General features: G+C 34.1%; 1 protein-coding gene across 3 annotated transcripts in view; it reads left to right on the top strand.

Moving 5' to 3' along the window:
* The window catches only part of LOC131438654 (RNA-binding protein 24-B-like), a 121,070-nt gene that overhangs the window by 103,974 nt on the left and 3,306 nt on the right, over positions 1-13,790 (top strand). The window lies entirely within an intron of this gene.

The following is a 13,790-nucleotide window of genomic DNA, read 5'->3' as shown; positions in this document are numbered from 1 at the left end:
ATCCTTGAAAGTGAGTTTTTTGTCATACGTTAAACCTAAGTATTTAGCTTGATCAGACCATGTCAATTCCAAGCCATTCAATTTGAGAATGTGATTATTGTTTGGTTTTAGAAAAGAAGCTCTTGGCTTGTGAGGAAAGATAATTAATTGCGTTTTTGCTGCATTTGGTTTAATTTTTCATTTTGACAGATAATCACTGAAAATATTTAAACTTCTTTGTAGGCGACTGCAGATCACTCTTAGATTTCTACCTGTGGCTAACAGACTTGTGTCGTCACAGAATAGCGATTTCTGACAACCAACGGGTAGATTTGGAAGATCAGAAGTGAAAATATTATACAAGATTGGAGCTACACTCGAACCCTGCGGAACACCGGCTCGTACGGGTAGCAATTCAGATTTACAATTCTGATAGCTAACCTGAAGAGTACGATCAGTTAAATAATTTTGAATCATTTTGATCAAATAAATAGGAAACTGGAAATCAGACATTTTTGCTATTAAACCTTTGTGCCAAACACTGTCGAATGCTTTTTCTATGTCTAGAAAAGCAACTCCAGTGGATAACCCAGAAGATTTATTTGATTTTATCATGTTCGTTACTCTGACAAGTTGATGAGTAGTTGAATGTTCATGACGAAATCCAAACTGCTCTGGTAAAAAAATTGAATTCTCATTTATATGAGTCATCATTCTTAACAAGATAATTTTTTCAAAAAGTTTACTGATAGAAGAAAGTAAACTAATTGGGCGATAACTTGATGTTTCTGCTGGGTTTTTATCAGGTTTTAGGATAGGAATTACTTTAGCGTTTTTCCATCTTTTTGGGAAGTAAGCTAATGAAAAACACTTGTTGAAAATTTTAACCAGGAGTCTCAAGGCAACATCGGGAAGATTTTTAATAAGAATATTAAAAATTCCATCATTACCAGGAGCCTTCATGTTTTTGAGTTTCCTAATAATTGATTTAATTTCATCAAAATTCGTCTCAATAATGTCATCGTGTGATAACACTTGGGTTGAAATATGATCATACTTCAGTGAGACTTCATTTTCAATAGGACTCACAACGTTTAAATTAAAATTGTGGACACTCTCGAACTGCTGAGCAAGTTTTTGAGCTTTTTCACCATTTGTAAGAAGTATTTGATTTCCTTCCTTGAGAGCAGGAATTGGTTTCTGAGGTTTCTTAAGAACCTTAGAAAGTTTCCAGAAAGGTTTAGAATATGGTTTAATTTGTTCAACTTCTTTAGCGAAATTTTCATTTCGCAAAAGAGTAAATCTATGTTTAATTTCTTTTTGTAAATCCTTAACTATGTTTTTCATAGCAGGATCACGAGAACGTTGATATTGTCGTCGACGAACATTCTTCAACCGAATGAGCAGTTGAAGATTGTCATCGATGATAGGAGAATTTAATTTAGTTTGAGCTTTGGGAACTGAAAGATTTCTAGCTTCGATAATATAATGATTCAAATTATCAATTGCTGTGTCGATGTCCGCAGAATTTTCTAAAATAGTTTCATGATCCACATGATTTTCAATGTGAGATCTGTAATCCAACCAATTAGCTCTATGATAGTTGAAAATAGAACTAATTGGATTAATTATAGCTTCGTTGGAAAGTCTGAATGTTACAGGAAGATGATCTGAGTCAAAATCAGCATGAGTAATCGGTTCACTACAAATGTGACTTTGATCTGTTAGAACCAGATCAATTGTAGACGGGTTTTCCACGGAAGAGAAACAAGTAGGATTACTGGGATGAAGAACTGTAAAGTAACCAGCTGAGAGTTGATTATGAAGTATTTTACCATTACTGTTATTTTGCCTACAATTCCACTGGACATGCTTAGCATTTAAGTCCCCTATTACGAAAAATTTCGATCGATATCTTGTAAGTTTTTGCAAATCGCCTTTAAAGAAATTTAATTGTTCGCCGGTGCATTGGAATGGCAAATATGCTCCAGCGATGAAATAAATTCCATGAATGGTTTCAACTTCGATTCCCAAGCTTTCAATAACTTTAGTATTGAAAGAGGTAAAATTCGATGTTTAATTTGCCGTTGGACAAAAATGGCAACTCCACCACCAATTCCAGTAAACCTGTCAAATCGATGAACCACATAATGTGGATTACTTTTCAATTTTACATTTGGTTTAAGAAAAGTTTCTGTCACAATGGCAATATGAATTTTGTGAACTTTGAGAAAATTATAAAATTCATCTTCACTCGATTTCAAAGATCGAGCATTCCAATTTAAAATATTCAAATAATTATTTAACATCACTGTTAAATTTTAAATTCATTATAATATTATTTGCAAATTTCCATCCGATTTGAAATGCTTCAAAAAGTGATGAAGTCGAATTCATTTGGATGATCATTTGAAAAAGTTGATCTTGTAGGTAGATCATTTTATTTTCAGTTATATCGCCTAAATCGACTTCATTTAAAGAAGCGAATGGCATTGAAGGAATATTTGTAGGTAGACTGCCATTAGAAGAAGATGATTTGGCCGGTCTACCTATTAATAAATTGTTTTCGTTAGAAGGAGAACTGCAAGGCGGTCCTGTGTTTTGATTATTTACATTAGAAGAAATAGGAGATAGATTTCTACCTAATATACCAGCATAACTGACATTAGAAGAAGATGATGACGAGGTCGATCTACCTGTCAATAAATTGTTTTCGTTAGAAGACGAATTGGCAGGTGCCTTAGAAGAATTTTCAGGTATATTCTGTAAATTTAAGGTCGTTGATTTGACTTGTTGTCTAAGCGAACGAGCGTTTAAAATTTTTTCCCTGACAGGACATTTCAAATAATTGGATTTATGATTTCCATTGCAATTTGAACATAAAAATTTATCAGTGGTTTCATTCATTGGACAAACGTCTTTCGAATGCGATTTACCACAATTCAAACACCGTATATCCATATGACAATTTTTGGTTCCATGACCGAAGCCTTGGCAACGACGACATTGCGTTAAGTTAGCAATACGATTATGCCGTTTATAATGTTCCCAATGAATTTTAATGTGGGAAATGAAACGTACTTTTTCTAAAGTTTGCAAATTGTTTACATCACTTCGATTGAAGTGTATTAGGTAAAGTTCATGGGAAATTCCAGAGCGTGGTTTAGAAGTACCATTCGCTCTTTTTTTCATAAGTATTACTTGGGAAGGGGCAAAACCAAGCAATTCTTTTAGTTCATTTTTAATTTCATCAATACTTTGATCATTTGATAATCCTTTCAAGACAGCCTTGAAGGGTCTGTCTGATTTTATATCATATGAATAAAATTTATGAAGTTTTTCGGACAAATATCGAATAAGACGTTCGTAATCTTCCAATCCATCCACCAAGACTCGACATTCTCCTCTTCGTCCGATTTGAAATGAGACTTTTACTTCCGGGAGAAAAGTAGAAAGCTCAGTACGGAATGCTTTGAAGTCGGAAATCATCACCGTCACTGGTGGCATAGATTGATGTTTCTTCCCAGAACGACAAGCGTCCATTTTGGGAATTTTTGAAGAATTTTCTTCTATGTCGCTACAATCGGATTCAGGAAGAATCTCGTAAATATTGTTAGACGGCATAGGATCAACGGAAGGGAAATCCGTCCGTTGTCTTTTATTTTTACATTCAGATTCTATAAGATCGTGAATGTTATTAGAAAAATGTTGAATAACGGATTGTGATTTATTCCGTATTGAATTATTTTTAGCCTTAGGCTTGTTGCCTTTCCGGTTGGACGCAGGCATTTTTGAAATTAATGAAATTTTAAATTAAATTAACTAGGCTAAATTAGTCTTCGATTAGACTCCTAGCTAGCCTTAAAAAAGGCTGATTAATTTCTTAGTCACTCTAATATCACTCTTTGTATCACTTAGTCACTCTAATATCACTCTTTGTATCACTTAGTCACTTAGTTAGTGATTCAGGTAGCCTTGAAAAAGACTGAAGCCTTGAATCAATGAAACTCTAGGTAGCCAGAAAAAAATTCCAGGAGCCAAGAGCTATACGCGTGCGGTGCGAACGACTGTTCAACACCGACTGATCTAGACGTCTTAATTTCGAGTTTTACCGCGAGACTCCGATTATTATACTCCAAGCGCCTTTTTTTCTAAGAAAAAACGTGAAAGACCGGCCAAATCAACACCAAAGGCGCCGCCATCCAAATCATCGGCCAAGAGAGCCTAGGCGAAGTCACCATCAGATAATGAAGACTTTTGTCCAAAACGCCTCCGAAAAGAAAAAAATTCTTTTTTTCTTTGAATAAAAGTTTTTGCTTATTTTTTTCTATTTTAAGCGAAATTTTTTGGGGTACCAGTAACCGAACACCTTTTTTGAAATGGCCAAAGTTTACCACTTTACTAAATTGTTAATATAGTTTTTTTCAATCGAATGAATAAACTTAATTTCTCAATTAGTTCTTAGCTAGGGACTTTAGCTTTCCATTGATGTATAGCTGTCCGCATAATGTGCACTAAGTCAGAAGTTATGAGCCTCAAATGAAAGGGTGCCGGTAACCGAACACTCTCCCTTACTTAAATATACATATTAAAAAGTGCTTTATACAAAATTCGGATTACTCCATTTTTTGGATCCCAAAATAATTCCCCTAAAAAGTCCTTCTCTTTTTTTCTACATTGGTGTAACCCCTTAATATCGATTTCTATGGAAAATTGAAGTAAAAAGTTTAGTGAAATTGAACATTTTTAAACAATTTTTTCTTCATTCTATGACAAAAATAGTTGTTTATCCACTTGCAAAGTTTCGTGTAATTCTAAAAAGAACTTGAGTCTCAGGAAGCATTACAGTGAAAAAGTATATAAATATTTATGTAAATTAAAATGGTATAAAGAATACGAATATTGACGAAATATTTCACGAACATTTTCGTAGATACTAATACTACAAAACATTAACACTTATTGAAAAATCGGTTACCTCGTGAAAAATGGGGGGGGGGACACTTCAGAAATTTTTACTCCATAACGAGTTAAATAAAATTGAATTCAATGCGACCTTACACCGTAACAACCAAAACAAATCGATTAGTCGATATTTTACCATACAGATACAAATCTTCCTAAGCTCTGACAGAAAAACATCCGAATATAACTCTCAATCATTACAATTTTGGTATGTTATGATACACATTTTTCGATGTTATAAGCATAAGTTTTTTTTGGAAAATTCATGAATTATTTTAGAAGTTTTAGGAAAAAAAATATTCAAATGTGATTCTGTTCAAATTCTGTTTTATCATGAGATCGTTTGTAGTTTTCCCCTTCTTAACATTGTTTAGTATTGTGAGAAAAACGGTTTAAAGGTAGAAATCCAAATATAACATTTTTTCCTGAAAGACCAGTTCTTCGGTAATAAAAACTTCGCACCTTTTTCAAAAGTGGAGGACTAGGATATTTGTAAACTGAGTAATTGGCGTATTATTATTCGAGATGGGTTGAAATTATTCGGGTCTTTTCGTGTTCATCTACTAAATTTTGTCTTCTGACTTCTATTAGTTGCTGGATATATTTTCAAGTTAAGGGTTTTTCAGAGTTTACCATTTTATTTAAATGTTTCAAAGTTGTTAAAATTTAATCCATTTACTTTAAACTACAATGGAAATTCTCTACTCTACTGTCTGATGTTATTTAGAGTGTATTACCCGCTTGTTAGAAATTCTGACAGCTGGCAGAAGCCTGGCAAAATTCTGACTGCTGTCAAAATTTTGCAGACCGAATTACCTCATTCTATCGCCGGATGTGTGTTCCTACTTTTTTCTATTCGATTCGATTTGATGTTCGCCAATCCTGCATTTACATACAAAAATAAGAATGAGTCTTGAGACCTTACCTGAGATGAAAATATGAGTATTTTAAGAAGATTTGCATATCATGTTTTGTAGTGCAAAAGCTATGTTATTATATATTTCTAATAGAGAAAAGTGGTCCTGCCAGTCTTGTATGGAAAGAATCCGGCATAAACATAACCGTTAATAACCGGAATTCTCTGCCGGAAACGGTTGTTGCTCTGTTGCCAGTCTTGCCAGAATCTTTCCGGAATTCTGGCAGTCAATTGCAAGTTAGTGTTGAAATATTTACCAAGTAAAAAGTATTGGCAGGAAGTTTTGATTCATCACTTTGTTTTTAAAAAAATGTGCTTCTGAATCCCATCGAATTCTTTTTGAAGCCTACAGGGAGCATACTCTGTTGGTCGCAACTTGTGAACGCTGATTTGAAAAATTTAAAACTAAAGATTTCTCAGTGTGGAAAAAATATAGGTTAAACGTGAATCGTCAAGCCATTTCCAATGTTGCACATATTCTTCGTGTAACTAATTCATTCACCCTTCTTCGCTGCGAATATCCTGTCTATACCCATGCTTGTCTCGAACAACTATTCACTGCACGAACGAGAGAAGGGTGAAAATGAATAAGCAATAATCGTAGAGAATTCGAATCTACTAATACATTCTTCGCTGTTGGTACATTGTGCATGTTCGTTCTATAAATGCGTTTTTCATTCGTTCATTTACTTTACTCTTCGAATTGATTCGAATCGTTGGATTCCATTTTTCGCGAAGCATTCTTCATCTAATAAATTCATCATATCTCATAAAATAGCAGCAATGGGAGAATGCTGGGATATGGTTCATCACATACACATAAGATTATGGTACTAATGCAGGGAAAACGTCCTAATTTGCTAGTTTCAAAGACAGCACGAACGATCGTCGCGAATTAGGTTTTGACTATGATCGCTGCATGAATATTCGTTCCATATTCGTGTTAAGTCATTCGCGGGTATGTTCAATTCGAATAACAACTGCAAGGAATAGATCTTCATGTGAGCAACGAAGCAGCGTCGGCTTCGTTCGCACCCGAATATACGTTCAAGTCTGAATATCAGAGCGATTATCGAACAAAGGCGAAGGGAAGTGAACGATGATCATTGGCGTTCGTAGCATTTTTGATATCCGAGCAAAATTGGCCATTACTGATTGTCTATACGTCATGGGAAGAATTCAGAAGGTGGGAAAATGGGTTCTTCATGAGCATGATTATGATAGACAGCAGGAAGAGCGAAAAACAGTGCGCGGCATTTTCTCGGCATGTGGTAAAATGATTTCTGCACCGGATTATGACAGGAGAAGGAAAATAGATTTAATTTAAGAATTCCAAACGCAGCAAATCATAGTTCGCTGACCAACCACCGACAGCAACTGGAAAAACTAATCGCTTCGGTATGAAAACGATGCAGTGCATTTGGTCAAAAAGGTGACCTGTACTACGAGCTTTCTAAACCAGGGGGAACTACAAATACAATTTTTCAGTTATATTAACTTGATGATTAACTTGGTTTAACGTTTCTTATACCAAAAGCTATCACTACATTTAAAAAATATTTTTGTTAAATTCTGTAATGTTTCTCAATCCAGTAATTCGTATTTTCCTTTGCCATTTTTAAAACCGCTATATGTTTCACTCACGAGAAATTATATGATTTCGAAACTCTTTCATCGATCATCTCATGGGGATCCTCATGGAGACATACCTTGCTAACAATATAAATACAAAATATATACCACAATGCGAGTCTAAGCACGATAGGATGGGCGGGAAAGCTTCATCCCGTTTGACAACCAATGAGGCACAATGCGGTGGGAGACAAAATGACGGCTGTGGTGATAATTGACGACAACAACTAGATTAACTACGCCGTTCGGAGTGTAGTAAGCCGGTACAGTTACGGCAATGATTTTTTTCCTATTTGTTTCTCTATATTTTGTCTCGGAAGCACAATATTGTGGGTGGGGAACTAGCGAAGGTTGAACCTCTATACATACAACTAGTGCCGCTGTGGTATGATTGGATGGGATAGACGTTCCCCTTCGTAGTATTCGAATGTGATTTGCTTCCATGTTGCTCACATCTTGCTGTGTAGTCGGTGATTGCAAGTTAGAAAATATATGAGCACATTCTGGTCTTGTCAGTAGAGAAGTACGGTTGTATTAAAAGAGCAAGGCACTCGAACATTTGGCCATAATGAGGGTGTTTGGTGTGTACAGAATGATAGTTCCATTGCTCCGAGCAAGGACTTGATTACATTGTAGTCCCACTGCGTAGTAAGCTGCCAAAAAACGTAATCAAACCATGTAAATAACCGAAAAAGTTTATTTAAATTAGTCAAAATATGAGTTTTTGGTTTACCATCATTCTGTAAATCCTATGCTCTATTTTTATGATCATTAATTTATTAGGGTCATAGATGCTGCAATGATTTTAACTAAAGTCATTTCAGAAGTTTCCTGATTTCAAATCCCCGGTAGAAAATTTTGTCCGAACTTTCTTTTAGGTTAGTGAAGCTAATCATTAAAAACACTTGTCACATCTGCCCTGTTCCGCCGAACTTTGGCTTAGAATAAAACAATTCTTTCATATACACTACAGCTTTTTGTAAAGGGATTTAGGTACTTCGGATCATTGCTAATTGCTTTATTTGCTTCTAGCAATCGCAATCGGAATGCGTCCGAAGACAAGACAAAAATAATTTGCAATACGACAACGCACCGGCTCATATCGTCAAACTGATAAAGGACATATGAGATGATATGCAATTTTGAACCAACTACAGTTTTTATATTTTGGAATTTTAGCCATGTTTTTAAAGATGGGTGAAATATATAGAATTCAAATGTTGATAGTTAAGTAAATTCTCATTAACGTGTATATGTTAAATCGATGCAATTTTACATTAGAAGATTTTTGACCACTACTTCCGATTATATCTAAGCCGGAACTGGAGGGCCGACATGACTAGATAGAGTTTTATTGGCAATCAGCTGAAAAGATGTACAAATTTGACCAGTTTTTAACGTTTTGTACTGTTTTAGTGTCATCGTTCATACGATAGCTAAGTTTTACAGGACGATGAGTCTAGAACTCCGGAACCAGAAGTCGTTTGTGGATAAAATTCAACAGTAGTGAAAAAGATTGTAGCTCTTTATTCATTAATCTAAAATTGTGAAGATCGGATCAGGCACCTCTGAAAAATTGATCCGAAGTCTTTTGATCCATTACTTTAGGTGCTTCCAAAACTGGAATACGAAAACCGGTTTTAGTTATCAACTATGAAATCCAGCAATACACATCACCATCTAATTCTGAAGTCAGTTGTCGAATCCTGACGAAATTGTAAAAAATAAATTGAGCCTCTAGGAACTATTTGATTCCTAGAGGCTTATTGAAATCTGTTTATTGAAATCTGTTCTGCAACCTCAGAGAAATTATATTCATAATAAAATACACAACGTGCTTCAATGCTAAACGATAATTGTCAGATATTTTTAGGTAGGTTTGATTTCAAACGCAATTGAGTACATTCCACTAGAGTGGATGACACACATTTTTAACGAAAAAAAATACTTTGAAAATTTTGATTTAAGGTTTTCAAAAATGATTTAGTCAACTAAATCAGTCTACCCCCATACACTGGTATTACCAGTGACTTATAGACTTATAGTAGATCCGAATTTGATTATCAGATAGCTTTCATAAAATTGCTGTTAAGAAGGCCAAAATGGGTTTTGAAGACTCGGCCCCTTCCCGCAAGAACATTGGGCCATATAATAAAGAATTTCGCTGTACCTGCTTAAACCCGCCTGATGGTTTGATTGTTAGATGGGTGCGTCTTACTCATTTCAGACCTTCAGGGAGAAACACAAAGCTTCCCCGCGTGACTCAGGTTGGCAATCCACTCCATCATCCAGTCATTCACTTGTAAGATACCTTGATGCACTCCTTGCCCCTCCCCGTTGTCGATATACTTGAGTATAATACAATATAATATAATATATAACAGAGAACAGACATCCAAGCTAGTACAAAAGCATACAAGCGAAACTCCGTTAAAAATCACCGTTGCACACGACTTTGCACGTATGAATGTCTGTTGGATTTCTGTTCTCTGTGATATAACATAATATGAAATTATATAACAAAATATAACACAGTATGATATAATTTAATATAATATAGCACAATATAATATAACAATATACTATAACATAATACAATATAAAACAATACATATACTTATAATATAATATAATATAATATAATATAATATAATACAATATAATATGATATAATGCAATGCAGTATAATGTATGGTATTATACATAATATAACATAACAAAAGATAATAATAGAAATAATATGCTATGATACAATGTGTAATAATTGATGTCGCAGTGTAAGTTAATCTCTTCTTTCGTCGCAGTACTGCAGGAAATTTTTTTTATTAATATTAATAATTATTATTATAATAGTAATAATAAGAATAATAATATTAATATTAATGATAATATTAATAATAATTATAATAAGAACAATATATAATACAATGTAATATAATTCAATTCAATATATAACAAATAATGCAACAAACAACAGAACCAAATGTTGCAATATACTATGATAAATATTGCACTTTAGGGTGGGCTTCAAACTACAAGCCATTTTGCACCCTCTCATTCTGCTTCTAACGCAGAAGGCGATAGCACCCAGTCGACGCCGTTCTATTGACCAAATGTCATCATAGACGCTCGGGAAGGCATGAGATAGGAACTTGTGAGGACTTAGTTATTTCACCATTTCACGACCAGGATCTTATCCTCAAACGTACATCTACAGATACTCTAAAAGGTATTTTTCTGCTTTCTCGTTTTTCCGTACAGTAAAAAATGAAAATGGACCATAGTTTCTACCGTTTCAAAGGTTGTTCCCCTTAAGTAATAGTAAAACGTGGAGCAAACATCAGAATGTCATGAAGTTTTGAGAGGTATCTATCAGTCCCGGGACTTACTGATCCATGTGTTAAAACCAATGCTGTACGTTAATTTCATTAGTGTTCATTTTAAAACGAAAAAGTTACATCTGAAATAATCTACAAGCCCTTTCAAAACATAAAGTTTTAGAAAAACATTAGAATATGATTTTACTGAAAAAGAGCAATACATTTCCAATTTACAATCTCTGGCTTACAATGATTTAAAGGAAGCACATGCAAAATTTATCCACCCTTTTTAAAAGGCTATCTTGATTCGAATTGGGTTATACACGAAGCCTCAAAACTACCTAATTATGAGTAATTCCCACACAACTACGGGATTCTGCAAAAATATACTGAAAAGTAGGTTGTATCTACTCATTAGTAAGTTATATTTACTCAACTGTTGAGTCGTATTGAGGCAATTTCAGTTTTAATGCGGTTTACTGAATTTTAGCCTTTTGAACGAAACTCTTTCTTTTGGTTGTTTTGCTTCTTGTGTTTGGACAACAATGGAGAGAACAAATAAAAGAAAAGATTCATAACAACTCAAAATTAAGTGCAAAGAAGTCAAATAATAAAGCAAAGCCTTGGTATTACATTCCTGTAGTGGAATTTGACCTTATGTTTCAACAGACTTTGCAGCCGATTCAGAGTGTACAGAACCATTGCATGGCTGGTGCTACGATTCTACTGACACTACGAATCCTTCCAGGAAGTCAAATAATAAGTAGTTTTTATATTCCGTGTACATTTGAGCAAAATAAATGGCTTTTCATACTGAAAACATGTACAAAGTGTCATTGTCTCTTACAGTGAGAGCCAGGGTAAATATGAACAGCTGAATGCAAAAGTCGGAGAAGTGTAACTTAGTTTGAAAACCCGTTAAGTATTTTTGAATGCAAGAGCCGGACACAGAATTTGCATTGCAAGAATCGTTTTAAAATATATTTTTTGCCAGAATCGGCCAAAATAACTTTGAATACAAAAACCGGACAAAACTTAATTTAATGCACGGAAAGACCGAAATCAGCATTTTGGCGAATAAATTAGTTGTTTTTCTAATTTTAGTTAGTTATTTTTTGAGACAACTAAAAAAATTTTACTTTTGCTAATTTAGATTTTTTATTTCTAGTTCCCTTAATAATAATAAAATATTTGTTGAAATGGCTATTTTTTTAGTTGAATTCACCAATTAAACGTGCTGTTATTTCTTAGCTAAGGCACACTTCATATCCATTCAACTAATTTTTTAGTTGAATTTGAGAAATAGAACGTTGTTTTCAACCAACATAAATGGTTGAATTTGTTTCTGCAATCTGCAGCTATATGGCGCTCTGCCACCGAAAAAAACGTTAACACCGTAATGACTACTAGCCACTAGATGGCACACTACTACCGAAAAAAATTTCAGTCGCGGTTATCTTTTCTATATTGGCAGGTATAAATACGATGTTGTATTGGAGAAAAAGACATAAGCGAAGCATAAACTTCTTTTTAAAAATTTTACTTCTAAATCGCTGTATTCTTCATTCGACTTCGCGAAATCGACTCTCTCACTGAAAACTTTGAGCACTCGCAAAACAAAAACCGAATACATGTAGTACACCGGACGGCGTAGCCCGGAATGTTAGAAAATACAAAAAACATCATTTGACGTGTACAATTAGAGTGCGACATTCGAAACTCACTTCACTGTTCCGCGTAAAAACATTATTACCCACAATCGCTTCAAATGCGGACAAATATCGTAACACATGCGGAAAACATCTAAACAATTTGCAAGCAGTTTCAACAAGACTGTCCCTTTTAGCTTTTTAATGGATTGTTTTGCTTTGACACTTCTCATGAGTTTTTGGCTAATAAACTTGTTAATAAAACCAATTTCAATACGGTGGTAGATAAATAGAAACAAATTTTCTGATTTTAATAACGAAATTAGTTGTCAATGAGAATTTCGTGTTGGATTGAAATATTGCTGGTTTGTGTCCAAAATATTCGCCAACTAAACACATTCTCTAAAAATAAGAGTTTTTTTCAGCAAAGTAAATTCTCAATTTTAACTAATTTTATAGTTATTTTAGAAGTTTTGTTGTTAAAATCAACTAATTCAAAAACAGTAATACGAATTAGGCGCAGAGCTAATTTCGGTCGTTCCGTGTGGTTCTTCCAAAATAAATGGTTTTTTCCGGTTGTTGTAAGAGTTTGTCTATAATTAAATAAAAATATTTTTGTTTTCGTGCGGCACTAGTACGTAGTATTGAATAAGTCACCTGGAGGTTAAAACATTTCGAAATACCATCTTTTCAGTTAACTGTTACCTGCTAAACACTTCGGTATTCGGAGCTAATCGAATAATTGTACCAACCATGTGCAATGTCTAGCCCGCACACTTTCAGACAGATCCAAAACGTACGAAACGCAATTAATTGTGCGAGGAGTAAATTTCGTGTGCGTGTTTGTTATCAATTTGTATCTTTTTTCTATTGTTTACTTTGTTTGTTTTATTTCGGTTTTCTTCTTTGTTGCTGATGCTATTGTTTGTTTTAATAATTGTTTTAGTTGGTTTTTCTTTTGTGTTTTATGTTCCTTATTCTTGGCGGGTTTGACTTTCTGGTGAACCATTTGTTAGATGTTCTAATCTAGATCATACACAAGAAGTATCTGCTCTGCGTGACACTGATGATTTCACTAGTATTTTTTTTTTACTTTTCTCACGTGATGATATACAAACATACTTAAAGCTCTGGCTTACTGATCGAAAGAGTGAGAAAAGATGATTTTAGTTCTCGTACCGTTTTATTTTTGTTTGGGCGTTATTTTTCTCCGTTTTTTTCTTCTTTTTTTGATTTCCATAACTTAATCCAAAGTTTGTCGTTTTGGATGTGCGAGTTTAGTGCTCTTCCTTGATTGTAGTGTACTAGTGTTTATAATCAACGTTAGAA

This window comes from Malaya genurostris, chromosome 3, assembly GCF_030247185.1.
Source record: "Malaya genurostris strain Urasoe2022 chromosome 3, Malgen_1.1, whole genome shotgun sequence".
In the NCBI taxonomy this organism is placed as follows: domain Eukaryota; kingdom Metazoa; phylum Arthropoda; class Insecta; order Diptera; family Culicidae; genus Malaya; species Malaya genurostris.
The sequence above is the reverse complement of the archived record's forward strand: the minus strand, read 5'-3'. Positions and strand labels throughout refer to the sequence as shown.